Source organism: Pelodiscus sinensis, chromosome 5 (genome assembly GCF_052426305.1).
Source record: "Pelodiscus sinensis isolate ZL-2025 chromosome 5, ASM5242630v1, whole genome shotgun sequence".
Classification (NCBI taxonomy): domain Eukaryota; kingdom Metazoa; phylum Chordata; order Testudines; family Trionychidae; genus Pelodiscus; species Pelodiscus sinensis.
Window position 1 is genome coordinate 70,830,775 of NC_143056.1, and position 26,329 is coordinate 70,857,103.

At 46.2% G+C, this 26,329-nt stretch overlaps 1 long non-coding RNA gene across 1 annotated transcript in view; it reads left to right on the forward strand.

Moving 5' to 3' along the window:
- LOC142829150 (uncharacterized) overlaps positions 1-26,329 on the forward strand; it is a 114,090-nt gene that overhangs the window by 17,761 nt on the left and 70,000 nt on the right. Inside the window, exon 2 of the long non-coding RNA XR_016349668.1 lies at positions 11,618-11,708. This is a non-coding gene — a long non-coding RNA (uncharacterized LOC142829150). The remainder of the gene's footprint in view (positions 1-11,617; positions 11,709-26,329) is intronic.

Consider the following 26,329-nt stretch of genomic DNA (forward strand, 5'->3'; position numbering starts at 1 on the left):
AAAATGTTCCTTGTGTAGATCTTACAAAACTGGAAATATCAATAGGGAGAGATTCTGCTCATTAAGGACTTTTTAATTAGTGTTGCTCCTTCTCAAACATACACGTGTGTGTGTGTGTAGACACTAGCACATTCATTAACACACACTCATGCTCAGTCTCATAGGGTACGTCTACACTACAACGTTAATTCGAACTAACTTAGTTCGAATTAGTTAATTCGAACTAAGCTAATTCGAACTAACGCGTCTAGAACTAAAAACTAGTTCGAATTAGCGTTTTGCTAATTCAAACTAGCATGTCCACACAGAGTGGACCCTGAACAGGGCTTAAGGATGGCCGGAAGCAGTGCCGGCAGGGCATCAGAGGAGGACTTAGAGCGTGGAGATGCTGTCTCAGGCTAGCCGAGGGCTGCGCTTAAAGGGTCCCGACCCCCACCCTGGACAGACAGTTCTAAGGGGTGCCCCGCTTGCAAAGCAGTCCTGGCTTGGATTGCCCGGAGTACCCACACTGGGCACATCACAGCACTCGGCCATTAGACCGGCTGCACTTGCCGCAGGCTGCCATCTGGGGAGAGGGGGCAATCGGGGAGCTGCAGGAGAGCTTCCACCCCCAGAAGCCCGCAGAGCCAGCCCAGTCCTCCCCATCGGGGGCTCGTACCCCATTCCTCCCTCACCTCCTTCCACTTACCCTTCCCTAGCCCCCCTTCTTATTGATGTACAAAATAAAGATAATGTTTCTTCCAACATTGACTCTGTCTTTATTGAACAAAACTGGGGGAGACTGGGAAAAGGAGGTGGGAGAGGGGAAGAGAAAGGCTGGGAGAGCGGAGGGCAACTAACATGATCAGGGGTTGGGAACAGGTCCCAGATGAAGAGAGGCTACAGAAACTGGGATTGTTCAGCTTAGAAAAGAGGAGATGGAGCGGGGACAGGATAGAGGTCTCTAAAAGCAGGGGTTAGGTGGAGAGGGTGCATTCAGGAAAGTTCTTCCTGAGTTCCCATAAAGAAGGACTAGAGGACACCAAAGAAAAGGAATGGGTAGCAGGCTTGAAACTAGTAAGAGAAAGTTGTTCTTGACAAAGCAAATAGTTAACCTGTGGAACTCCTTGCTGCAGGAGGCTGTGAAGGCTACAACTAGAACAGAGTTTAAAGGGACGTGAGATCAAGTCATGGAGGTTGGGTCCATGGAGTAGTATTAGCCAGGGGGTAGGAGTGGTGTCCCTGCCCGAAGTTTGTGGAAGGCTGGAGAGGGATGGCACGAGACAAATGGCTTGGTCACTGTCTTCGGTCCATCCCCTCCAGGGTCCCTAGGGTTGGCCGCTGTCGGCAGACAGGCTACTGGGCTAGATGGACCTTTGGTCTGACCCAGGACGGCCATTGTAAGCTCAGGGTCAGGGTCGGGGGTCTCAGTGGACCCCCTTGATTCTCTTGCACACCTGCTCCTGGGTGGCCAGGCTGGCAGCTCTCCTGCCCTGGACGGCCACTTTCCTGTGCCTAGTGCGGAGATCGTGGATGAGGTCCACGATGTCCACGCTAGCCCAGGAAGGTGCCCGCCTCTTGCGGTCCAGGGCAAGCTCCCAGGAGCCGCCAGCCTGGTCCCGGGAAGAGGGGGAGGGCTGGGGGACATCGGGTGGGTGGCTCTGTGCCGTGCCAGGTGCAGGGTCTGCTGGCTGGGTGCTGGCAGGCTTGCACCTGGCACGGGCACCGTAGCCAGCCCATGCCCCTTTAAAGGGTCCGGGGCCGGGAGGGGGGCATAGAGTTTCCCTGGTGTTGGCCAGAGTGGCCACCAGGGAAACCTGGGGAGGGCTAGCCTCCCACTAGTTCGAATTAAGGGGCTACACACCCCTTAATTCGAACTAGTAAGTTCGAACTAGGCTTAATCCTCGTAAAATGAGGTTTTCCTAGTTCGAACTAAGCGCTCCGCTAGTTCGATTCAAATTTGAACTAGCGGAGCGCTAGTGTAGCGGCTATGAAAGTTAGTTCGAACTAACGTCCGTTAGTTCGAACTAACATTGTAGTGTAGACATACCCATAATGACCAAGCAAATTCAAGCTCAACAGGACTTTGAGATAAAACTCGTAATAAAGAGTGGGAGCACTAAGGTATCTCAGAGGTACATCTGAGCCACCAAGACCTGCTACACTCTGGTCCTGAATTGTCATTGCCCTGCATTCACCAAGTGGAGTCATTTACACCAGTGCAAAGTGCATGTCAGAGGCCCTCCTGCTTTGGTTGTGTTTTACACCCATGTGGTGGTCCACTCTCCAGCTGGGGTAAATAACACGAAAAGCAGAACAGGAAAGAAGCAGACTTGCTGTATTTGAAGTCTGATCCCTGTTGTGTCTATGTGTAATCAGTGATGCAGTGGCAGGTTGCTACGCAGTGCAAAGCCATCTCTGCTTTCTTCTAGGCCTACGTATAATCTTCTTCATGTCTTTTTGATCGCAAGCCTTTTGTGATTGCTGCTACCCAGAAAAAATATCTTGCTTACAGTCCCTCATCCACTCCCTTGCATTTCAAACATTGAGGCTGTGAGGTACTTTATACTTCAATCTCTCCTGGTACGTGGATTGTACAGTCACTCCTCTCTAGGTTTCATCTGTGGATTGTGCCTCCCATTTTCACTCACCCTTAGTAATCACTACTGCAGTGTTTGGGGAGCATCTGCCTAAGACTGACACATTTTAGGGTGGTAAAGAGGTTTTGAAGTGTGAGAAGTCTGTGCAAGGGTTAGTAACAATCTAGTTTGTTGCTGTTTTTTGTTCTTCTCAGTGAGCTGGTATTTTGGTGCTGGTCTAACATCTTTCAGGTGTTGGCAGGGCTGTGGGCCTCACTTATTGGGAGCTTACAGTCATTGGGCCCGAAGATACCTAGAAGTGGAACACATTTTTGTTTGGATTTAGTTTTTGATCTACTAGTGCTTAGTGGCGCAGAGAACATTTGCAGCTTTGATTGAAATGGCACCAGAAACTGCACATGCTCTTTTTGTATGTAGGGTTACCAGGTAGTTTCAAAAAAAATACCAGACACATTTGATCTCAGATGGAGAGGGGGGGACTGGCCAGGAGGGGAGTGGGGCTGGCTGTGAGGAGGGGGAAGCGGGGCTGGCCGGGGAGATCCAGGGGGGGCAGGGGTAGCAGGGCTGGCGGTGGAGATTGGAGGGGGGAACTGGCTGGGAGGGATTCAGGGGGAGCGGGGCTGGCCAGGGGAGATCGGGGGGGGGGGGAAGGGGAGGGCCAGCTGGTGGGAAGCAGGGCTGGTTGGGGGGAGCGGGGCTGGCCAGAGGAGATCGGGGGAGGGGGGAAGGGGAGGACTGGCCGCCGGGAAGCAGGGCTGGCCGGGAGGGGGTCAGTGGGAGCAGGGCTGGCCGGGGGAATCGGCTGTCAGGGAGCGGGATTGACCCGAGCGCACGTAGATCCTGGGGTGCTGCCTGTCCTGCACACAGTCCTGGCGAAGCATGAGCGAGACCAGCCCCGGGAATTCCATCCCACCCAGGCCCTGCCCCCGCTTGTGTGGTTGCGTACTGCCTGGCTGGTAGACACGCTTATGCAGTGTGAGCATGCCTACCAGCCAGGCAGTACGCAACTCTGTACAGATACTCCTAATAATAATAAAACTTACCTAATTAGAAAATACCGGACATTTTATGTGTCTGGTATTTTCTCTATTTGTTTTCCGGACAGAAACCTCAAATACCGGACTGTCCGGTTCAAAACCAGACACCTGGCAACCCTATTTGTATGCTGATTAGAATGGAAGTCTGCTCTACAGCCATTCTTGTTGCTGGGTTGCTTGGGCAGAAAGCCTTGTCTACACTAGAAAGGGGTTGCTAGCAAATCCTCCCAGCAGAGACCTAGCTTATGCTGCAAGCGTGCTTTTGCTGATCTAACCAATATTAGTTCACTTTATGAAATAAATGCTGGGCCATTTTGCTGGTATAACTGTAGCTACTTTAGGGCTATGTTGGTTAGAGCCCGAGGTTGATTTTTTTTACACTCCTGAGGCAGCTATGCCAGCAAAACTTTTAACTGTAGGCCAAGTCATATTATTGTTTCCTTTGGGGTTTTATTCCAGTCAGAGCAACTGTCCGTTAAAAGCTGGGCCTCAGGCTTCACATTAGCAGAATGGCATTGGACTGGATTGTCAAATAGCTTTGGCAGGAGTTTTATTGAGGGAGGGGGTTGTTTCTCTCTCATAGTTGCACTATGACAGGCAGCCTGGAGGGACAGGCACACCCAGTGTTCACTGGAAAACACAAGTGGAGGTGAGAGTTTTTTGCCTAAAAGATATTTTTATTTCAGAGCAAACAAAAGTACCAGCTTTTCGTCTCCTCTTGGCAGCTAGTGTCTAACAAGCAGCCAAAGTAGGGGGCATCCAGAATCAGAAACAGCTAACGCCACTTCAAGCAACATTTACTTTTCCTTGGATTTCCAAGTGGCAATCTGGGGAGTCAACCAGCCCCCAAAATATTGTATCCAGGCCCTCGCCGGGGTTCAGAGAGGCTCAGGCCACTTTCAGCTTTTAAGGCCCAACGCCATAGTAAAAATAAAAAATGACACCATGTGAAAAGAAAATAAGGCACTGAAAAAGAATGAGACCATTTGAATATTTTAACAAATGCTTTTCTAGCCTTTTTCTGTGCAAGTGCACTAACTATTGAGGGGAAAATCTAGTTTGCATGCAATGTCACAGCTGATATTAACCATGGCGAGCCCATTCAAACACTCTTGTCCCATTGTTAAACAGTGATAGTTCTTTCCCTGCTGCAACAAATTATCACATGCCAAAAAATTATCAAGTGTTTACATTTGAGGCCCCCATTGAGCAAGCGAAATGGCCTTCCTGCCGCGACCCCCTTCTTATTGGCCCTGATAGTATTTTGGAGCACTGATCCTAATCGTGGGCTGTGGGAGAAGACTCAGCTGGGAAAGGCAGCTGAAGCCCTGCGCCCTTCTGCCCAAAGCCACAACCTCCCCCCGCAAGCCCTGCCCAACCCCAGCTATGGGCCAGGGTTGCCGTGCAGCGCAGCCCCAACTGCTGGGAAGCTAGGCTGCCTCACCGCACAGTCCCAACACCAACCGAGTGGCTGGACAGTGTAGGCAATTTTGGGAAGACAATGCCTTTCCTTGCCTACATTCCCCACCGCCCATGATCGTAACAGGAGAGCTTCTATCGCATTTCAGGGGAAGGATAGCACTACTCTTCCCTTTCTTGCACCCTACTCTGCAGCCTTCAGGCTTTTGTGCTTTGCTCAAACAGAAGTAGAGGAGATGGTCTGGTCCTATATTCGTTTTCACATCCACCTGCTATCATGATATGTGGCCACATGCCCTGCACACTGCTGACCTTTTGGATGAAAAAGTGCTCTCCCATTATCCATGGGATGCCCACCTATTTGAATGTCCTGCAGGACACACTAATCATGCTGCAACTTCATGTTGCTGGAGCATGATGTCATGCATTCGGAACCCCGAGTCTCTGGTTCCCTAAAGGAGCACACGCTCTCCAGCTGATCTGAGGATGATGTGAGTTGTACTCCACCCTTAATCTGACAGCATTCTCATTAAGGTCAAGAAGAACATAGCCAGAATGAGGATTTCAGGATCTGAGATGCCCAGGAGCCACAGGCACCTGAATTAATGTGCTGCTTTTTAAACATACTGAGCACCCAATAGCTCCTACTGACTTCAGTGTCTTCTCTAACTCCCATGAAAGCTGTTAGGGGCTCAGCCCTTTAGAACAACCAAAGAAGAAGCTGCTCCTAGGGAATCCCTCCTAGTTTTATTCTGAACCTAGTAGGTTCTGGAACAAAGCTTTGGAAATGTATGGCCCAGTCCTGTTCTCATGGAAGTCAGTAGCAAACGTCCATACAGAACTGGATCTTTAGTGAATCCTGGGCTGTGTAAGCAGAGGACTATGTAGTAGGAGCTGGAGTACAGAGGTACTGCATCTGTAAATGGCATTGGTGAGATCATTACTGGAATATTTTGTCCACTTCTGATGTCTGCACTTTAAAAAGGATGTTGACAAATTGGAAAAGGCTAAGAAAAAAGCTATGAAAATAACTCGAGGTCTGTGTTTTAGTGAGAGACTAAAGAAGCGCAATCTGTTTAGTTTAGCCAAGAGAAGGTTAAAAGGGGACTTGACCATGATGAAAATCTCTAGCCGGCATACTCTGACCCAGCAACATCTGTGGTCCACCCTCGTTTTAGTTAGCCAGAGGTCCACTTATCATGGTTGTGGACAAGTTTCCTATGGTCTCATAAAGTCTGTTTACAACCACCAGCTCTGGCTCTCAGTGCTTTGTGTTATTTACCCCATAATGTCTAACTTACCCATTTAGTTCTAATTTACCCCTCAGTGTCTTCTAAGAGCCCAGTAAGCAGTGGAAGTGTTGGTCATGCTGTTAGACAATATTGAACTCCTGCGGTTTGGCACCGGTCAGGTCCCCAGGGTGTCAGACTAGAGAGGATCAACTTGTACCTATTTGAGGAAGAGGTTTTTTTGTTGTAGAAGGCTCTTTAATTTAGGAAAAGCGTAATAAAAGCCAGAGTTGGATACGGAAGTTAGACAAAAGCAGTCTGGAAATAAAGCACGCTTTTTTAAAAAGTGGAGGTAATTAGTCATTGGATCAATTTTTATCTATAGGTGTTGTGGATTCTCCATCACTTGAAATCTTTGAATCAAGACTGGATACCTTTCTAAAAGAAATGCTGTAACTCATCAGAAGTTATGACTTTGCAGTAATTGCTATTTGGAATTCCATGGCCTCTGTTAAGCAGGAGGCAAGACTACTGGAGCAGCTGCTGTGGGGCCTGGGATTGTGCTGGGGAGCAAGGAGCTGAAGCCAGAGGTGCTGAAACATGCCCAGGAGCAGGGAGGAGCCCGCAAAACCCCCCTTCCCATTCTGGAGACAGCTCCTCTCTGGCCAAGTCTCCCTACCTCCCTTCCTAGCATGCCATACTATTTAGCTCACAAGCTTGTTTTCAAGAGCTGTCAATAACTGTGGGCGCATGTTGCAATCTTTGGCTTCTCTAGGCACAGTCAGTCTTTGACCAAGATGGATACAAATTTAAGAGCATTCTTGCATCTCTGTCATCATATCAGCTGTTATTGAAATGGCTGACACTGCAAAACAGACAGGAATTCTAAGAAGAAATTGAATGGGATGGAAAAAGACTCAGAGCTAGGCAAAGAGCCAGGTACTTCTGCTTTTCCTTTGAGAATCCATTCTTGGCAGTCCCTGGTTGCATGCCTTCAGTACCACCTTGTGTTCCAGCAGTTAACTTGAAGTGAATCATGCCTGACTGTAAACTGCAGCACCCTCTCAAATTCACCTTCTCCTTGGCAAGAGAGTGAGAGATTTAACTTCTACATATCTCACAGGCTCATCACTCTGTTTAAAATGAACCTAATACAGATTTGCTGTTCTTGCTGTGCATTATGCCGTCATCTTCATTAGTAAGAAGTAGCCTTTTGGTATGTCTGTGTAGCTACAGAAAACATGATAGATTAAGCCAGTGGTGGGCAACTTGTGTCCCATTAGGGCTCCACTTGTGGCCCCCGGACTCCCTGGCTGCCCCTCCCCCCCATGCCTCTGGTGCACTGAGGCACCAGAGCCCCACACTTCTTGCACCTCCCTTTCCCCTCTTTTGGAAGAGCTGCAAATCATCTAATTCATGTTCCAGCCTCGCTCTTCCCCCTCTGTCCCAGAGCTGGAACACTAAGAATCAGCTGCTCACAGTGTTCCAGCTTTGAGAGGGAGGGGGAGGAAAAGTGATGAAGCATGAAGCAGGTGATCTGCATGCTCCAAAAGTGCTGGGAGGGAGAGAGGCAGGTAAGTGCGGGGCTCTGGTGCCTGGTACGCAAAAGGTGCATGGGGGGCAGGCAGGAGGGCTGCAGGTGGAACCCTAGTGGGCTGTGGACTCCTGCAGCCCAGTGAAGTGAAGGAGGGCCACTCATGCAGCCACACACTATTTGGGGTTGCCCATCCCTGGATTAAGCAGTGCTAGAATTACAGGCCTGCATGCAGGAATTTCTGTGGAGGGTGTGTTTTTGTAAATGTGGACAACAAGGGTGTGAACGCACCTCCCATGGTACCCCAAGTAAGTGGGAAATCAGGCCCATCCTTCACTGGCTGGTCAGATCATGGCGGAGGAAGGCTTAGGCAGCATGCTGCTCCTGCCTTCCCCTGACCGGCTGAACCATGCTTACTACTTGGGGAACCATGAGGGGGTGCTTTTGCATCCTTTGCATCACCTCCTTCCCCTGCATACAGGCCTGAACTACTACAGTCATGGGTTTAGGATGACTCTGCCACTCATGAAAAGTGGAGCCATAAATGATTTCTGATGCATTCCCCAAATACAACACCAAACAATGCTCCTAATTCCATTTACTTCTACTTTACACTGTTGGCCAGCTGAGCAGGGAGTCAGTGACAATGAGTGCAAGGAATAAAGCCAGAAGAAAAATGATCTGAACACTCCTACTTCAGCATGTCTGAAATCCATATCTGGATTAATATGCCAGGAAGGACAGTGTGTTAAGAAGATACTGATCAGCAACATTGGACACTAATAAATATAGACTAGTCACACAGGTAGCCAGTAGAGTTGCCAGGTGTCCAGTATTCACCTGGACAGTCCGGTATTTTTTCCTCCTGTCTGGTAAAAAAAATTCAGAGAATACCGGACACCTGAGATGTGCGGTATTCTCTGAATTTTTCCCTGGCCAGGAGGCGAAAATGCCAGGCACCTGGCAACCCTACAAACACTCAGCGCCTGGCCTTCCCTCTCCCCTGAGCCCCCGGCCCCCAACACCGCCAACCCTAGCCCCTATGTTTACCTGATTCCCCAAGGCTTCCGGCACAAAATAGCAAAAGACCTAGGGGAAGCAATGCTTCCCCTGGGTCTTAATGATCAACAACTCCCCTGTTCCTATCCCTGCACTCACTCTTAAAGGGGACATGCTGTTTTATTTTAAATGTGGGGTTTTTTTTGTTTGTTTGTTTGGGTTTTTTTGTGGCTTAAGTCCTTGGAGTCTTTTTTTTGTCTCAACAACTTTGGTCTTTTCCCCTTCAACAGATTTTTTCCTCGGTGGTTTTTTTTTTTGGGGGGGGGGGGAGGTGTTCGGTATTTTTGTTTCAGCCATCTGGCAACCCTAGTAGCCAGTGACTGAGAGGGTAGAAACAAAGGGTCTGATTTTGATCTTTATGCTGGTGGAAGTACCTCAACTGACACAAGTCAGAGGTGTTGAACTAGTATAAAAATGGTGCCAACTTAGAATCAGGCCCCCTTTCTTTTGGGGAAAGGAGAATCCTTGAAACAAATACCGGTATGTTCCCACCAAACCAAAATGATCCTGAAGAAAGAAGTAACTGCTTCCGTCATGGAATGGCTACTGAAGGGAGCAAAGCTGGTGGCTGTGGAGCGTTTTCAGGTTCCCTCTTTGAATGAAGACAGTAGGGGCTACTCCTTTCATAAGGAATTGCAAGCTACTATGTGTTCTGGAGGAAGAGCGGTTTGAATGGCAGGGGAAGGTACCAAGAGGTCAGTTGTAGGCACATCTCTGCTTTGTGGTGGTGTAGAACTCTACTGTCACAGGGAAATTCCAAAGGAAAGGAAGGCTAATCTTAGATTTCTCTCTCGCTCGCTTTTTTTTTTTTTTTTTTAAAATATTGACTGGCCCTTTCTGTGGTGGAGATACGCTAGCATAGTCTTGAAAAGTAAATCAATTAAAACCAGTCCCTAGTGTTGAAAGTTTGAGATTCGGCCCGAAGTTCAGATGTTCTCTACAGTCTCCCTTGCAGCCATCCAGGGTTGATTTTTGTGGCCCATGTAATCTAGGGTGGTGCTTCCATTTTGGTAAGGGCCCCAGATCAATTTGTGGCTGTGGGCTGTGGAGACAGACAGCTGCTGACGGTGCAAGCTCTTTCCCAGCCAGTGGCAAATAGAAAAATGAGTGCCTGTGCTGTTCTATATTAGAATTTTTTGCTAGGTCGTTTTGTACAGAGCTTGTTAGAGCTCTTTTTGCGAGTCCTTTAAAGCAGGTTAATTTGAGTTCCACACACACTCTGCAGGAAAACCAGTGCCCCACATAGAAAAGGGCACAAGCAGGAGGGACAGAAATGTTATTTTTCAGCTTCTAAAGAGTGTTTTTACAAATAACAGAATAAAAATAGAAAGAAAAAAAAAACCCTGAAGTCCATTTAAAAGCAGTGGCTGACCAAGGAGCCCTTGAAAAAGAAGCAGAAAGCAAACAGTGAAATTCTGAAGCCTGTTGACTCTGCGTCATAATTTATTGCAGGATCCAAATTGTGAAACCTCTCAGCAATGCGGGACAGATGTTATGGCAAGGAAAATAAAACAAACAGACAACAGGATGGGAAATGCAGAGGAGATGAAATGACACCATGTTGTAATCCCTATGGGGAAACTGCATACAGCTTTCTAAGTTACTGAACGAGTGAGCAATTTTGAGGCTAAACAAAGTCATATAAATAAGGCCACTAGAGGTCTGTAATCAATTCTGTGCAGTGTCTGCAGTGAAGTGTGTCCCCCACGGGCAGATGGGGGCGGAGGGATAGTTCAGCCCCACTGTCTTTTAAATGTGCCTTTCAATATTCTGTTCAGATCTGTGTGTAATAAGTGAAAGTTTTATAGCACCCACTCTTGTTCCTATGGCAGTAGATCAAGAGAAATAACAATATGACAGTTAATTAATTCAGTACAAGGAATTCCCACTTGCAAAGGTCTTAACCCAGCAGCAGAGTGAAGGTGTCAATCACAAGGATGGAGGTGCCATAGTCTCAGCTTGCATTTGTTGTTTTTCTTTACTCAGGAGGCAAAGAGGGGAGATAACAAGGAAATGTCAGCTATGAGGAGTGATGAGTGAACCTCAGAAAGATGCATTTGGCTAAACAGCCAAAGTTTGGCTGCACATATGAACCAGGCAGGTCTGGAAAATTGGGCTGACAGCTTGTGAAGAGTAGCTCTCTTGGTAGATTCACCCTACTTCCTGTTTCCAGTCCAGATGGACATGCCATGTGAATAGCCTATCACAGTCTTCAGAACTTTCACTCCCTGTCACAACCAGAAGGCAAAGGCTGCTGTGCAAAGAATGGTGTGTGTGTGTGTGTGTGTGTGTGTGTGTGTGTGTGTGTGTGTGTGTGTGGAATCTTTCAGGGCTTGGCCTCAGTTAAAGCTCTGATGGAAAGATCAGGGCAGCTCTTATTTTGTCTAAATTGTTTTTCCCTTCTCTGCCTACAATCTTTCAAGTTCCAATACCTCAGAGGAGAATGAAGTGACTGGGAAGGTCCAAAAACTATTCAGCAATGACAAAAAAGATACATCTGCAGAATAGACAGGAAAAATAGCCAAAGGCCTTTTGAGACTCAGTGTGATCAAGAAACTGGGCATCCTGGGTTTTCTTCTCAGCTCTGCCACTGCCACTTGATTTTGGTTGAGTTGCTTAGCCACTCAGCTTCAGTTCAGTGCTTTGTAACATGTGAATAGTACTTTACTAAGTTTGGATGAGATTTCATTCATCACTGCTATGAAGTCTTCTGAGAACACCATATTCATTGCAAATATTTGCATTTTTTGTGACACACAGAGGCCTGGTTACCTGATGAATGACACCATTCCTTTAAAATGCTTTCCACTTTCACCACATCAGTAATCTTGGAGAGAAGAGGAGAAATGAGGTAAGAATTGTATGAATGAAATGCTTGCAGCTCTGGGGGAAACAAAAAAGGGGGAAGTTTGTTTTCTTTACTTTATCTGTTCCACTTTAGTCATCTTTGACCTTGATGAGTATCTAGAAATAGCATGCATGTACTGGGGCCATTAGGCAAGGAAAAATCAAAATTAGTGTACATATCTGTCATTAATCTATTGCACCCAGATGAGAAACATAGAAGTTCAAACAAGCATAACTGCCAGCAGGCAGATTCAAACCCACAACCTCTGGAACTTAGTGTAGGAGCCGCTACAGCTTGAGCTATAAAGCCAGGTGCTTGTCAGCTTAAGTGGTAAGGCTCACATGTTCTTATCTCTGTCAGTAAGTCTTCTAAATGCCACTACATGGGACAGTGAATCACATCCACTAGGTGTGTAGGTTACACAAGTACTGTATAGGTTACACAAGTACTGTATATGAAGCAAAATATTATGTGATTCTGCAACTTTCAGCTGAACTGCAATAGTTTCATGTCATTATAGGCACATCTGTTTATAAAATACAGAGGGTGAAATTCTGGCTCCATTGAAGTCAATGGCAAAACTCCCATTGACTTCAACAAGGACAGTATTTCACTTAGATCATTTACCCTGTTTTTTTACCTCTGTAACTAACAACACTTCAGAGTGTTAAAGCAAAAAACCACTTTACATTCCTTTCTGCTCTTTATGTTTTTGTTTGCTTTTCACATGTTTCTCATCTAGCTTGGCCTTGCACTTTCCCCTGCATTGGGAAACCATTTTTAAGACACGGGCCTTGAAAGTAGTTTCTGCAAACACGGTTCTGCCAGCCCATGTGAACAGAGCAGAACTTTGCTGACACTATATTACGTTTTTTTCCCAACCACTGGCCAACATGGGGCCCTGGTGTATGGCACTGCAGAGCCACTGACTTTCATGGTGTTGCAGCTCCTTACACTAGGGAAGAGGTTGCCCTCATGTCACTTGACATTGGAGCAAGGATTTTTTGGGCAGGCAAAAGAGATTCAAGTTAAGAGCTAAAATTCTGCTCTTGCAAAAATGCTGACACTTCTACCACACTTTTTGGGGAACTAACTTTCTATGGCATCGTCTACACAGGCTGGCATATCCTTGTTGATGAGACATAGGCAGGGTAGCATGGGCTTGATTTGTCCGTTTCAGTGCTACAGGCTGTCCCTTCTCTAGTCGCTAAGTATCATTTTCCAATTGCTTGCCACAGAAGGGTCAATCTCCTACATTCCAATCGCTTCTTAAAAGGGCTCTTCTCCTTATATGTTTTACTGTGCACAAATTAGTGAATCACTGGAAAACCTGCATGTGACTTTTCTGTACCGCCACCTCCACAACACACAACTTCCTATTTACACACATGCAGACATACACAGTAAACAAACATGCACACACTATACATGCTTTGCACAAGGCCCCACTCATAAGCACACATTTTAAAACACACATGCACCATCTCTCTTTCTGTGAGGCTACGTCTACACTACAGGGGTTTTCTGGGAAAAACTACTTCATGTCCAGGGAACGGGTCTGCTCTTCCGCTTTTTTTTGGAAGCCCTGTCTTCCTCCTTCCACAAGGAAGAAGGGCTCTTCCGAAAGAGGAGGCTTTTCTGAAATTTGGCCCAGTGTAGACCGGCCAAATTTCGGGAAAGCCTCTTCCGAAGAAACTATTAGAAAAAGGTATGCAAATTGCGGAGCGCAATTTGCGTACCTTTTTCTGATCGATCAGAGTAGTCTAGACATAGCCTCAGTTTCCACTGAAAGAGGAAGGCAAGAAATGATGAGCAATTGCAACAGGAAAAGCACATTCTGTATACAGATTAGAAAGAAGAAGTGCTGCAGTTTGGGAACAAAAACACTAATTTGGGCTTTAAAGAAGCCTTTACACAAGTATATTTAAGTTCAGCAATGTTATAGTAGTTACTTACCTGTAAATTACTGATAGGTACTTAAACTCAGGCAGATGATCTTCATTAAGATTTTTTTGTGTGTGGCTTGAAATCTACTGTCATTGACATCAAGTATTGCAACTCTAGTACCAGCCCTGCTTGCTAACTGGAGATTGAGAGGGGTGGGAGGTGAGGATCAGATGGTTCAATTCACATGAAACTTTCCAGAAAGGTAATTTATTCCAAAAGCCATCCAGCAGTAGGGCTAAATTCTGATCGTAGTTACACTCACACAATCGTGTTGAGCATGAACCTTGTCTGCATTTGTGGGAAGCCCAGTGCAACTCAGGAGGAAATGGATCAGATGTGAACTGGGAAGGTCTCCAGGTAAAATTAGAGCTGGCTTCGGAACACTTTCAGGTATTCCGATGTCAATGCCTCAAAGGGCTGTTTCCGTAGCTGAGAATCAGCCGCCTGCTCTTCCCCCATGCCTCGACCTCATTCACAGGGAGGAAGGTGACATTGGTATGACTCTGCCAGCTCTCTGCCACCACAGGATCCCCCTACACTTGGTGAGCTTCCTGTGTCTGGTCATGCTGACTTTAGGGTCACATTGCAGTGAAGGTGTGGTACAAAACAGTCCAAATGCCAAAGAGATGCTGAGTCATTGACTTCAATGGGGCTGCACTGGATAGATGCAGAATTGGGCTTATATTGTCCATGCAGAGGAAAGAGGCAGAAATGATTGGTTGTATATCAAGTGCTCAGACTCACTTGGCTGCTGGGCAAGGCAGAGGAGGGAAGAACTCAGGCGGAAGGGACAAGGCTGGGGCTAGCTTCCCCCAAGCAGCCTCAGCACTGTCCAGAAGTGAGCTGTGCCTATCCCAGGCAGCCCTGAGCACTTCTCAGAGCATGTGGTGTGGAGCTTCAGCAGCAATTTAAAGGGTCCAGTAGTGGTGACCAGGAGCCCCCTGTGGGTCCCAGCAGCAGTTGCCCGTTTTGCTCCCTCCCCCCATTTGTTGGCGGGCCCACAAGCTGTAGTGAAGGATATTTGTCTCCACAAGTGACTGAGGAACTCCATCACGCTGTCCCCTCCCAGACAGAAAGTTCTCCTCCTCACAGATGTGCCCCCTGTATTCACAGCCTCCATCCAGGACTAAAGACATCTTTCCAAACGGGCTGAGGAAGGTGGGTAGACAATTATGTCATGGCCATAGCCGTGCACGCCATCCCAAAACATTTCTTTGGCTCAAAATCTGGCAGGAGAGAGCTCTTGGTAAGCAACCAAACCGCAGAAGTGAACAGCATTATAGAGTTTTGCTAGAAAGGTTGGCCAGTGGGACCAGGCGACCCAAACAATGGGAAAATCCCAAAGTATTTTGCAAACCCCATCCCCTAAAAGACATTAATATCTGGTTTGGGATCACGCAGATGAAGTGAACTTTCATGTTTCTTTCCTTCAGGGTTAGCTCAGAAAATTCTCTCCAGGCAGATGAGCTAATGAATTGCCTAGCCCTTCTCTAAAAATTCAAAGGGGTGATTTCGCTTTAGCCCTTATCCCCCTTCACTTTCTAGCTGTCAGATCTACCTCCATCCCCCAGGACTTCCTGCCTGGCTGTCAGTACCATTATGTAGTGATCACCAACAAGCAGTTTTTTACTGTGAGTTCCCTTGCCCTTGTGTTCCACCAGCTAGAGTATGTGGCTGTCACACAGTTCTTCTTTTGCCTCTTCATGCCGTGTTGAAGGCTCAAGCCTGGTTCTTCTGCCAGCACCTCATTGTCCCAGCTCAGGATAACCCACCAGGAGTGTCTTGCCCCATTTCTGACACCTCCCGGCAGAAGCTGAGAGCAAATCCCATCATTTATTTTGGAGGCCCCTGTTAATCCTATCCACCCTCTCGCCCCTTGATTTACAATATTGCAGCTGCTTCCAACTTGCGATAGCAGGATGGCCTCTGGGTGACCCCAGATTAGTATAAATATTTTGCTTTTATTGGAAGGAAATGTGACATACATTTGGGATGGAAGTTATCCAGAGACTGGCGGCCTGGGAGCCAAGCCTCTGGGAAGCACACACAGCGGTGGTCTCAAGGTACTTTACTGTGGAATGCTTTAGAATCCCCATCCCCCTTTCACCCTGCAAAGGGCTGTTTTCAGAGCCAGAAGGATTTGCCATTCAGTGATGGCACGGTTGCAGTTCAAAGTTAGTCCAACAATATCCCTTGCTCTCAGACACACGAGGCAGGGGGCCGCTTTGCATTTGTGTGTCACTCCAAAGTCTATGCTGCTTAGTGAAAATTGGCGCATACAGACATGCACCAGATTTCCACGGCTAAGCTATTGATTACTATGGAAAATGAGGAATTAGCACTAGAAAAGCGTGTAGTGTATGGGGGTGAAATGGAACTAGGAGTCAGGAAGGCCTAATGTCATCACATCTTGACACTGTCACTGACTTGTTATGTTGCCTTTTGCAAGTCACTCTATATGTACCTTAGTGGGATTTTCAAAAACACCTCAGTGACTTGGGAGCAGAAATCTCACAAAGTCATTTAGGTGCTTTTAAGATTCCTACCCTGCAACTACAACTACTTAGGAGGACCCATGTGCAAGAGCGGTGTCCCTAACCTGGGAGTACCAGGGCTAAAGATATAACGTCGTTAGATCCTACTCCCTTTAAACTCCAGATAGACTAAGGCCTTAGTCAAATAAGAGGGACACCATGACATATGTTTACAATACTGCTTTTAACATTGTCAGGAACAGCTATATTGTCACAGGGGCCAGTGACTCCATGATCACTTGGTGTAGATGGGGCCTGTAGTTCTCTTCCTTAGTATCCTGTTGTTAGGTGTACGTAATACTAGTATAGCCTTACAAGGATGCTGTATGGAGTAGGAAGTTAATGTTTGTGCAGCATTTTGAGTAAGATCCATGTTAATACTATGATAGTATTTCAGAGTGCATTGAGTACAGTTAAATAAATTCTCCATATCTGCTGGTAGCTCTGCTGAGTAATGCATCTTGCTTGTAATGCATGATTACCAGAGAGCTCCATATGCTTATTTATCGTCTCTTGGGTTGGAGCAATACTACAAACTTTGGTCAGTATAAGTTATATTGGTTTATTTAGTGCTGTCCACGCTTGGGGTTAGGTTGGTCTATGTTGAAGTAAGGGCTTCTTCCAACAACATAACTACCACCTCTTGGGGAAGTGGGGTACCTATGCCAACAGAAGCTCTAATGTTGGTATAGTTATTTGTCTTCATTAAGAGCTACAGTTTACATAAGAACGGCCGTACTGGGTCAGACCAAAGGTCCATCTAGCCCAGTATCCTGTCTTCCGACAGTGGTCAGCACCAGGTGCCCCAGAGGGGGTGGACCGAAGACAATGATCAAGCGATTTGTCTCCTGCCATCTCTCTCCAGCCTCTGACAAACAGAGGCCAGGGACACCAATTCTATCCCCTGGCTAATAGCCTTTTATGGACCTAACCTCCAGGAAATTATCTAGCTTCTCTTTAAACTCTGTTATAGGCCTAGCCTTCACAGCCTCCTCTGGCAAGGAGTTCCACAGGTTGACTACATGATGTGTGAAGAACTTTCTTTTATTAGTTTTAAACCTGCTACCCATTAATTTCATTTGGTGTCCTCTAGTTCTTCTGTTATGGGGACTAATACATAACTTTTCCTTATCCACCCTCTCCACACCACTCATGATTTTATATACCTTTATCATATCCCCCCTCAGTCTCCTCTTTTCTAAACTGAAAAGTCCCAGTCGCTTTAACCTCTCCTCATATGGGACCCTTTCCAAACCCCTAATCATTTTAGTTGCCCTTTTCCGAACCTTTTCCAAGGCCAAAATATCTTTTTTGAGGTGAGGAGACCACATCTGTACACAGTATTCAAGATGTGGGCGTACCATAGATTTATACAGGGGCAGTAAGATATTCTGTGTCTTATTTTCTATCCCTTTCTTAATAATTCCTAGCATCCTATTTGCCTTTTTGACTGCCGCTGCACACTGTGTGGAAGTTTTCAGAGAACTGTCCACAATAACTCCAAGATCTTTCCTGATTTGTCATAGCCAGATTAGCCCCCTTCATACTGTACGTATAGTTGGGGTTATTTTTCCCGATGTGCATTACTTTCATTTATTCACATTAAATTTCATTTGCCATTTTGTTGCCCAATCACTCAGTTTGGTGAGATCTTCTTGGAGTCCCTCACAGTCTGCTTCTGTCTTGACTACCCTAAACAGTTTGGTATCATCCGCAAACTTTACCACCTCGCTGCTTACCCCTTTCTCCAGATCATTTATGAATAAGTTGAAAAGGATTGGTCCCAGGACTGACCCTTGGGGGACACCACTAGTTACCCCTCTCCATTCTGAAAATTTACCATTTATTCCTATCCTTTGTTTCCTGTCTTTTAACCAGTTCTCAATCCAAGAAAGGACCTTCCCTCTTATCCCATGGCCATGTAATTTACACAAGAGCCTTTGGTGAGGGACCTTGTCAAAGGCTTTCTGAAAATCTAAGTATACTATATTTACAGGATCCCCCTGGTCTGCATGTTTGTTAACCCCTTCAAAGAACTCTAATAGATTAGTAAGACATGATTTCCCTTTACAGAAACCATGTTGACTTTTATCCAACAAATTATGTTCTTCTGCATGCCTCAATTTTATTCTTTATTATTGTTTCGACTAATTTGCCCGGTACTGAAGTTAGACTTACTGGTCTGTAATGGCCAGGATCGCCTCTAGAGCCCTTTTTAAATATTGTTGTCACATTGGCTACCTTCCAGTCATTAGGTACAGAAGCTGATTTAAAGGATAGGTTACAAACCACAGATAATAGCTCAGCAATTTCCCATTTGAGTTCTTTTAGAACCCTTGGATGAATGCCATCTGGTCCCAGAGATTTGTTAACATTAAGTTTTTCTATTTGTTCCAAAACCTCCTCTAATGACACTTCAATCCGGGACAGTTCCTCAGATTCATCACCCACAAAGGACGGTGCAGATTTGAGAATCTTCCTAACGTCCTCAGCCGTGAAGACTGAAGCAAAGATATCATTTAGTTTCTCCGCAATGGCTTTATCATCCTTGATTGCTCCTTTTATATCTTGATTATCTAGGGGACCCACAGGTTTTTTAGCAGGTTTCCTGCTTCTAATGTACTTAAACGTTTTATTTCTTTGAGTTTTTGGTTAGCTGTTCCTCAAAATCTTTTTTTGCTTTTTTTATTACATATTTACACTTGATTTGACTGTGTTTATGTTCCTTTCTATTTATCTCACTAGGATTGGACTTCCCCTTCTTAAAAGATACCTTTTTGTCCCTCACTGCTTCTTTTACATGGTGGTTAAGCCACGGTGACTCTTTTTTAGGTCTCTTTCTATGTTTTTTAATTTGGGGTATACATTTAAGTTGGGCCTCTATTATGGTGTCTTTAAGAAGTTTCCATGCAGCTTGCAGGGATTTGGCTCTAGTCACTGTGCCTTTTAATTTCTGTTTAACTAACCTCCTCATTTTTGTGTAATTCCCCTTTTTGAAATTAAATGCCAGGGTGCTAGACTGCTGAGGTGTTCTTCCCACCACAGGAATGTTAAATGTTATTATATTATGGTCACTATTCCCAAGCGGTCCTGTAACGGTTATTTCCTGGACCTGATCCTGCGCTCCACTCAGGACTAAATTGAGAATTGCCTCTCCCCTTGTGGGTTCCTGCACCAGCTGCTCCAAGAAGCAGTCATTTAAGCCATTGAGAAATTTTCTCTCTGCTTCTTTTCCTGAGGTGACATGTATCCAGTCAATATGGGGATAATTAAAATCCCCCATTATTATAGAGTTCTTTATTTTGGTAGCCTCTCTAATCTCCCTCAGCATTTCAATGTCGGTATCGCTGTCCTAATCGGGTGGTCGGTAATATATCCCTACTGCTAATTTCTTATTATTGGAGCATATAATTACTATCCATAGCGATTCTATGGAACATGTTGATTTAATATTTTTATTTCATTTGATTCTACATTATCTTTCACATGCAGTGCCACTCCACCTCCCACCCGGCCTGCTCTATCCTTTCGATATATTTCATATCCCGGTATGATTGTGTCCCACAGATTTTCCTCATTCCACCAGGTTTCAGTGATGTCTATTATGTCAATCTCTTCCTTTAATACGAGGTACTCTAGTTCACCCATCTTATTAGTCAGACTCCTAGCATTTGTGTACAAGCACTTTAAAAATTTGCCACTGCTTATTTGTCTGCCCTTCCCTGATGCGTTGGATTCCTTTATATGCAGTTGTTTGTTTGTTCTGGCCCATGGTTTGTCTTCTCCCCTCCTCTCTTTCTGACTACAGCTTAGAGGATCTCTATCAATGGATTCTCCTCTAAGAGAAGTCTCCCTCCAATTTACATGCATCTCCGCACCAATCGGCTTTCCCCCATCTCTTAGTTTAAAAATTGCTCTACGGCCTTTTTAATGTTTAGTGCCAGCAGTCTGGTTCCACCCTGGTTTAGGTGGAGCCCCTCCTTCCTGTATAGGCTCTCCCTCTCCCAAAAGTGACCCAATTTCCTGATAAATCCAAACCCCTCTTCCCTACACCAGCATCTCATCCACGCATTGAGACTCTGAAGCTCTGCCTGCCTATCTGGCCCTGCGCGTGGAACTGGAAGCATTTCCGAGAACGCCACCATAGAGGTCCTGGATTTCAGTCTTTCCTAGCAACCTAAATTCGGCCTCCAGGACATCTCTCCTACCCTTCCCTACGTCATTGGTACCTACATGTACCATGACCACTGGCTCCTCCCCAGCACTACACATAAGTCAATCTAGATGCCATTTCGCACCAGGCAGGCAAGTGACCATATGGTTCTCCCGGTCATCACAAACCCATCTATCTATGTTTCTAACGATCGAATCACTCACTACTAACACCTGCCTCTTCCTAACATCTGGCATTCCCTCCCCCTCGTGGACCCTAGAGAGCCTAATTCGAACTACCTACTCCGTGCCGCGTGTAGCCATGGGCATGGAGTCCGCACGTACGGGGATTTAAAAATGGCGGCGCCCGGCAAGATGCAAATGAAGTCCAGGATATTTAAATCCCAGGCTTCATTTGCAACTTCAAATGCCTACATTAGCCACCCTAGTTCGAACTAGGGTGGCAATGTAGACCTACCCTATGATTCTACCTGAAAAAATAAAAAATAGTAGGTTGTTAGGGTCAAACCACAAGTCTACCAAACCTAACCAAGGAACTGAGGCCGTACTGTTTTGGGACATGTTCTCATCTCAGCTCTTATAAATCAAACAGGTTAGGCCTAGGCAACACTCAGGTGGGAAACTACGAAAGAAAACCCAGCTTGTTGTAATGGCATTAAGGGATTCATTAATTGTCATTCTTCCCTCTGGGTCAGTACTAAGCCAGTAGTCCAGCAGAGTTTTAGGGATGCTGTGCTGCTGCAATATATGCATTTCAGGTCCTCACTGCTAATGATCTTTAAAGATCCCTGGGCACTTTTTACAAGACTGAGTGTATTAGTCCCATTATCCCGAATGTCTTGGTCAAATTCAAACATTTTGCCAGATTAAATTTTCCTTGACATTTCAATTCTATGTAATAATCGTTTTCTCTTCTACCTTTCTACATCCAGGTGTAGTTAAGCACTTGTTCTAAACTGTAACATAGAATTGATTTTAATTGTTCATTTTAAAATATAAATTCAAAATAGATAAAAGGCAAACTTTTTCATAGGATGAATATGTAGACCAAGGAACTCATTGCTACAGGAAGCCATTGAAGCCAAAAGCTTAGTAGGATTCGTATAAGTACCGGACCTATATTGGATATCAAAAATATCCAGATATATTGTAAGTACTGATAGTATTGGAAGTGATATTAAATCTCGTGCTTCAGGGTTTAAGCTAGTTTCTAACTATTAGAGACCAGGAAGAGATCGAATATATAGGCCACATTATCCCACATCTGTCTATTACAGAGTTCTGACAGCTTCCTCTGGAGCACCCAGTGCTGACCTCTGACTGAGACAGGATACTGAACTAGACAGACCCAGTGTCTGATCTAGCCAGGCAATCCCTGTGCCACATTCCATCCCAGAGATGGCTGTACTCCAGTGGTCAGTGAAGTGATTCTTATCTGCAAACAGCTACAGGAGAAGAAAGCAGTAGGCTGATTATGCCAGGGACTGTAGCATAACTATAAAGCCATGAAGTCATAGTTCTGATGTTGGATCCAGTAGAAGGGACTGACAGCCATCACAGATACAGTTAATTAGTTCATTACTTCAGTAAGGGACAGCTTCACAGGTATACACTTCCTGGAGGCTTCCCCTTTGCTCCCATTGACCAGAATGCGACGAATGGGAGCAGAGAGAGAGAGACTGTGTTACTTGGTGCCTGTGATGTGGCATGAACAAATAAGTTGCCCCCCACCCCCTCATGGCCACAGGCCCCATACCCCTCACTCATTCCCCCAACAAGATCCTGAACCCCCAGCCCATTACTGCCCCCTCCTCTGGCCGGCCAAACACCCCACCCCCAGCCCACTCCTGCCCCCTCCACCCCGGCCAGACACCCTACTTTTAGCCTGCACCTTCCCTTGCTCAAGCTCCATACACCCAAACACCCTGCTCTGAGCCCCTTATGCACCCCATCCCCATCCCAGACTTCTGCTCCCCCACATCCGCAGTCCCCTTCCATAAGATTGACACAAGATAGCCTGAATGCATGCATAAAGCTTGATTCGACCAGTTATGATATAAACTTCAAAAAAAGTGCGAAAAGATGCAGCAGCAGAAGTCCCATTAAATAAAGTCTGTGAGTACAGTAGACTTCCGATAATCCGGAACCTATGGGACCTAGGTGGTGCCAGATTATAAAATATTCCGGACTATAAGGAGGTACTGGTAAAATATATATATATATACACACTGTATACATTATATACTGTATATAAAGTGTTCTTAACCCTTTTTATTGTACATACTGTATACAGTATACTGTAATATTTTGGGGTTTTTAAAAGCCTTTTTTACCCTTTTTGCTCAGTTCAGCTGCTGCCGTTGTTATCTTGTAACTCATTTTTTGCTGAAGCTCACTCACTAGGCTCTTGCCGTTTTGATGCTGGACTATCAGGAGTGCCGGACTATTGGATGCCGGACTATTGGAGTTTTACTGTACAATGTTTCATTCATGCTATTATTAATCATTGTCAGTTATCAATAATATTACGTTGTATATTTCAGTCATGCAAATGGGCGTTCTTATACCGCTCTTTGTTCACCTCTTGTTGTGAATTTTGATGTAGTTTGGCTGTTTAGTTTGCAAATGTTGCTGACCCCTGGCTTAGGACATCATGCATTGCAGCAGAGGTACTTATGCCCTTACTGTCAGAGGAGGAAGACTGTGATGCAGACAACAATGGTGACTGGGACAGCACCGAATTGGCATTGCATTGGGCTGTCACAGATTAGCTGTGCACATAGACCGTCGCTTCCCTGGGAAGATGCCATGAGGACCATTCTACAATGAGCCAGACACCAGGAAATGAATTTCCCGGGGTTTGCAGGTGAGAGGGGCTCATCTGTTTACAAGGCTGCAGAACAGTGGAGTTGAAAGCACTGGCATTGTGGGAAATATGCTGGAGGTCAACAATCCTGACAAAAATCTTACTATAGTAGACGCTACATGATTGTCAACAAGAGAGGAAGAGACAAAAGTCTTGTGTGCAAGCAGAATTTTTGTGTTTCCAAAGACTGGGCATTTGTCATGACTTTTGTCATGTCACAATGTGGATGCTCTCCAGGTTTTGTCGCCAAAAAGGAGTTTTTTGCTAACCTGCCAGTGTAGACAAGGCCTCAGGAAAAAAAAACTGCAGTCTGCTGGAGGATGCCAGGACAGAAAAGGAAGTTACTCACCCTGTACAGATGTGTGTCCCATGCTGTTGGTGACTGGTCATCCTGGAGCTTTTCAAGTAGTTGTCAGTTGGGTCGTGAATGCGCAAAAGACACTTTGTGCCGTTTCCCCCTTTTAGTTCCTCATCTGTGCCTGAGTAGCCAGGACTCGGAGTAGAGGGGAGCAAGGGAGGGTCATGGAGAACCCACAGGGACACACATCTCAAAAAACAGTCATTACTGCACAGGGCAACTTCCTTTTCTTCTTTGAGTGATGTCCTCATGAATGCTGCATTGTTGGTGATCACAAAGCAATGCTTAGTGTGGATGGTGGGACTCAGAGTCACTGCTTGGTGGCTGAAGATAGGATCACTGTAGCCACCACTGTATCAGCTGCCAGCGGAGGCATGATGGCATAATGCCTGGCAAAAGTGTGATTGGATGACCAAGTGGCTGCCTGGTAGATATGTTTAAGGGCCACATTGTTCAGGAAAGCGGTAGAAGCTGCAGTGGCCACAGGCGGAATGTGCTTTTGGTGTAGCTATCAGTGGCTTATTTCGGATTGAATAACAGTGAAGTATGCAGGATGCTATCCATTTAGAGATATGCTGGGTAGAAACTGGTGTATCTCTTGAGCGCTCTGCGATAAACACGAAAAGACATGGAGACCTACAGAAGGTCTGAGTCCTGTCTATGTAAAAAGCCAGTGCCCATCGAATGTCCAAAGTACGAGGCATAGCATAGGGGATGCATGAGGTTTCAGAAAGAATGTAGTTAAAACTATGGGTTCATTAATGTGGAACGAAATGCAGACTTTTGGTAAAAATGTAGGATGTGGTTGCAAAGCTACTTAGTCCTTTGTAAAAACTGTATAAGGTGGGCCAACCATCAGCGCCCCAGTCTCACTGACCCTGCTGGTGGAGGTGATGGTAATCAAAACAGCACCTTCGTTTGATGGACCGGGCAGTGGGCAAGTTGACATGGCTTCAAAAGGGGGTCTCCTAAGGCATTTTAAGACCAGATTCAAGTATCATGAGGGCAGGAAAAGGTTCAGGAAACCATTGAGAAATCTCCTTGGGGTAGGGTGTGCAAAGACAGGTGATCCATGAAAGGCCGTTATTGCTGCCAGGTGCACCTTGATGGAGGAAACAGCCCCCCCCAGTCTTTAAATGTAAGATAGGGTATGTCTACACTACCACCCTAGTTCGAACTAGGGTGGTAATGTAGGCAACCGGAGTTGCAAATGAAGCCCGGGATTTGAATTTCCCGGGCTTCATTTGCATCTCGCCGGGTGCCGCCATTTTTAAATGTCCGCTAGTGCGGACTAGGTAGTTCGGACTAGGCTTCCTACTCCGAACTACCGTTACTCCCATTTAAAAATGGTGGCGCCCGGCTTTATGCAAATGAAGCACGGGAAATTCAAATCCCGGGCTTCATTTGCGACTCCGGTTGCCTACATTACCACCCTAGTTCGAACTAGGGTGGTAGTGTAGACATACCCACGGAGACTAGCTCTGACAGGTGCAGCTCCCACTCATGGTCGGTGGAGAAACTGCAGCTGAGAACATCCGCCATGACATTGTTCACACCAGGTAGATATGAGGCCTTTAAGGTGACTCCATGACGAATGCACCAGTTCCAGAGACGAATCACTTCTGCACAAAGGGATTGGGAATGGGTATCGCCCCGCCTGTGAGTATGCGAATGATGCAGTAGGCAAAGTTGGGAGCAAAGTGTATGCACACATTCCTCGTGGCTCTGAGTTTGAGGAGATGATGTGCAACACGGGGCTTCATGTGACGAACACCTGCCCTGAGTGGTGTACTGCTGTAGGTGCGCACCCCAGCCTAGTAGGGAGGCATCTGTTGTGATCTGTACCATTGGTTCGGGCTGGTGGAAAGGAACGCCCGCGAGAAGGTTGCCGGGTGATGTCCACCATTTGAGAAAATCCAGTACATTTTTGGGGACTGTAATTAGCTTGTGTAGTGGGTGTCAGGACAGCATATAAATTGATGCCAGCCAGTGCTGTAGGGTGCAGAAGTGGAGACATGCGTACTGAACAACGTAAGTGGTAGCAGCCATATGGCCAGTCCATCAACTGGAGGCAGGTAAGTACAGCGGTGGAAGGGCTTGCAGACTGTGTGGCTACCAGATCCTGTAGCATGGAAAAACAGTGGTGTGGCAGGTAAGCTTGGGCAGATAAAGAATCGAGACGAGCCCCAGTGAACTCTATGTCCTCATTGGGATCCAGAGTTGATTTCTGCTCATTTATAAAGAGCCCCAGACGACAGAAGTTTTCCAGACCATGGCGGTTGCCTCTGCATGTGAGTGACCCTTTTATGAGGCAATCATCCAAGTAAGGGAAAATCATGACCCGCTGCTGTTGAAGGGAAGCTGTCAATACTACTAGGACCTTTGAAAAATCCCGAGGGGTAGAGGATAGACCGAAGGGGAGAACTCTGTACTGGAAATAGTCATCACCCAGGGAGAACTGGAGGTAGCGTCTGTGGGACGGGTGTATCGCAATGTCAACAGGAAGCCCGTTGGAGGTCAGTGGAGTGGATCCTGGGGTGGGGGATAGAGCCAATGAGAATTCCACGGCAGGTGGCAGACTCTGTCACGACGTGTATAATAGTGTCTATATGAAGTAGGAGAAGAGTGCTGCAAGGGAAAAACACTCCTCTGATCATCAACCCTGAAGGCAGTGCACTCAGACAGCCCAGGGATCTAATAGAGCCCAGGGAAATGTGGGGAAAATGGCACTGGCGAAGGTTCTCTG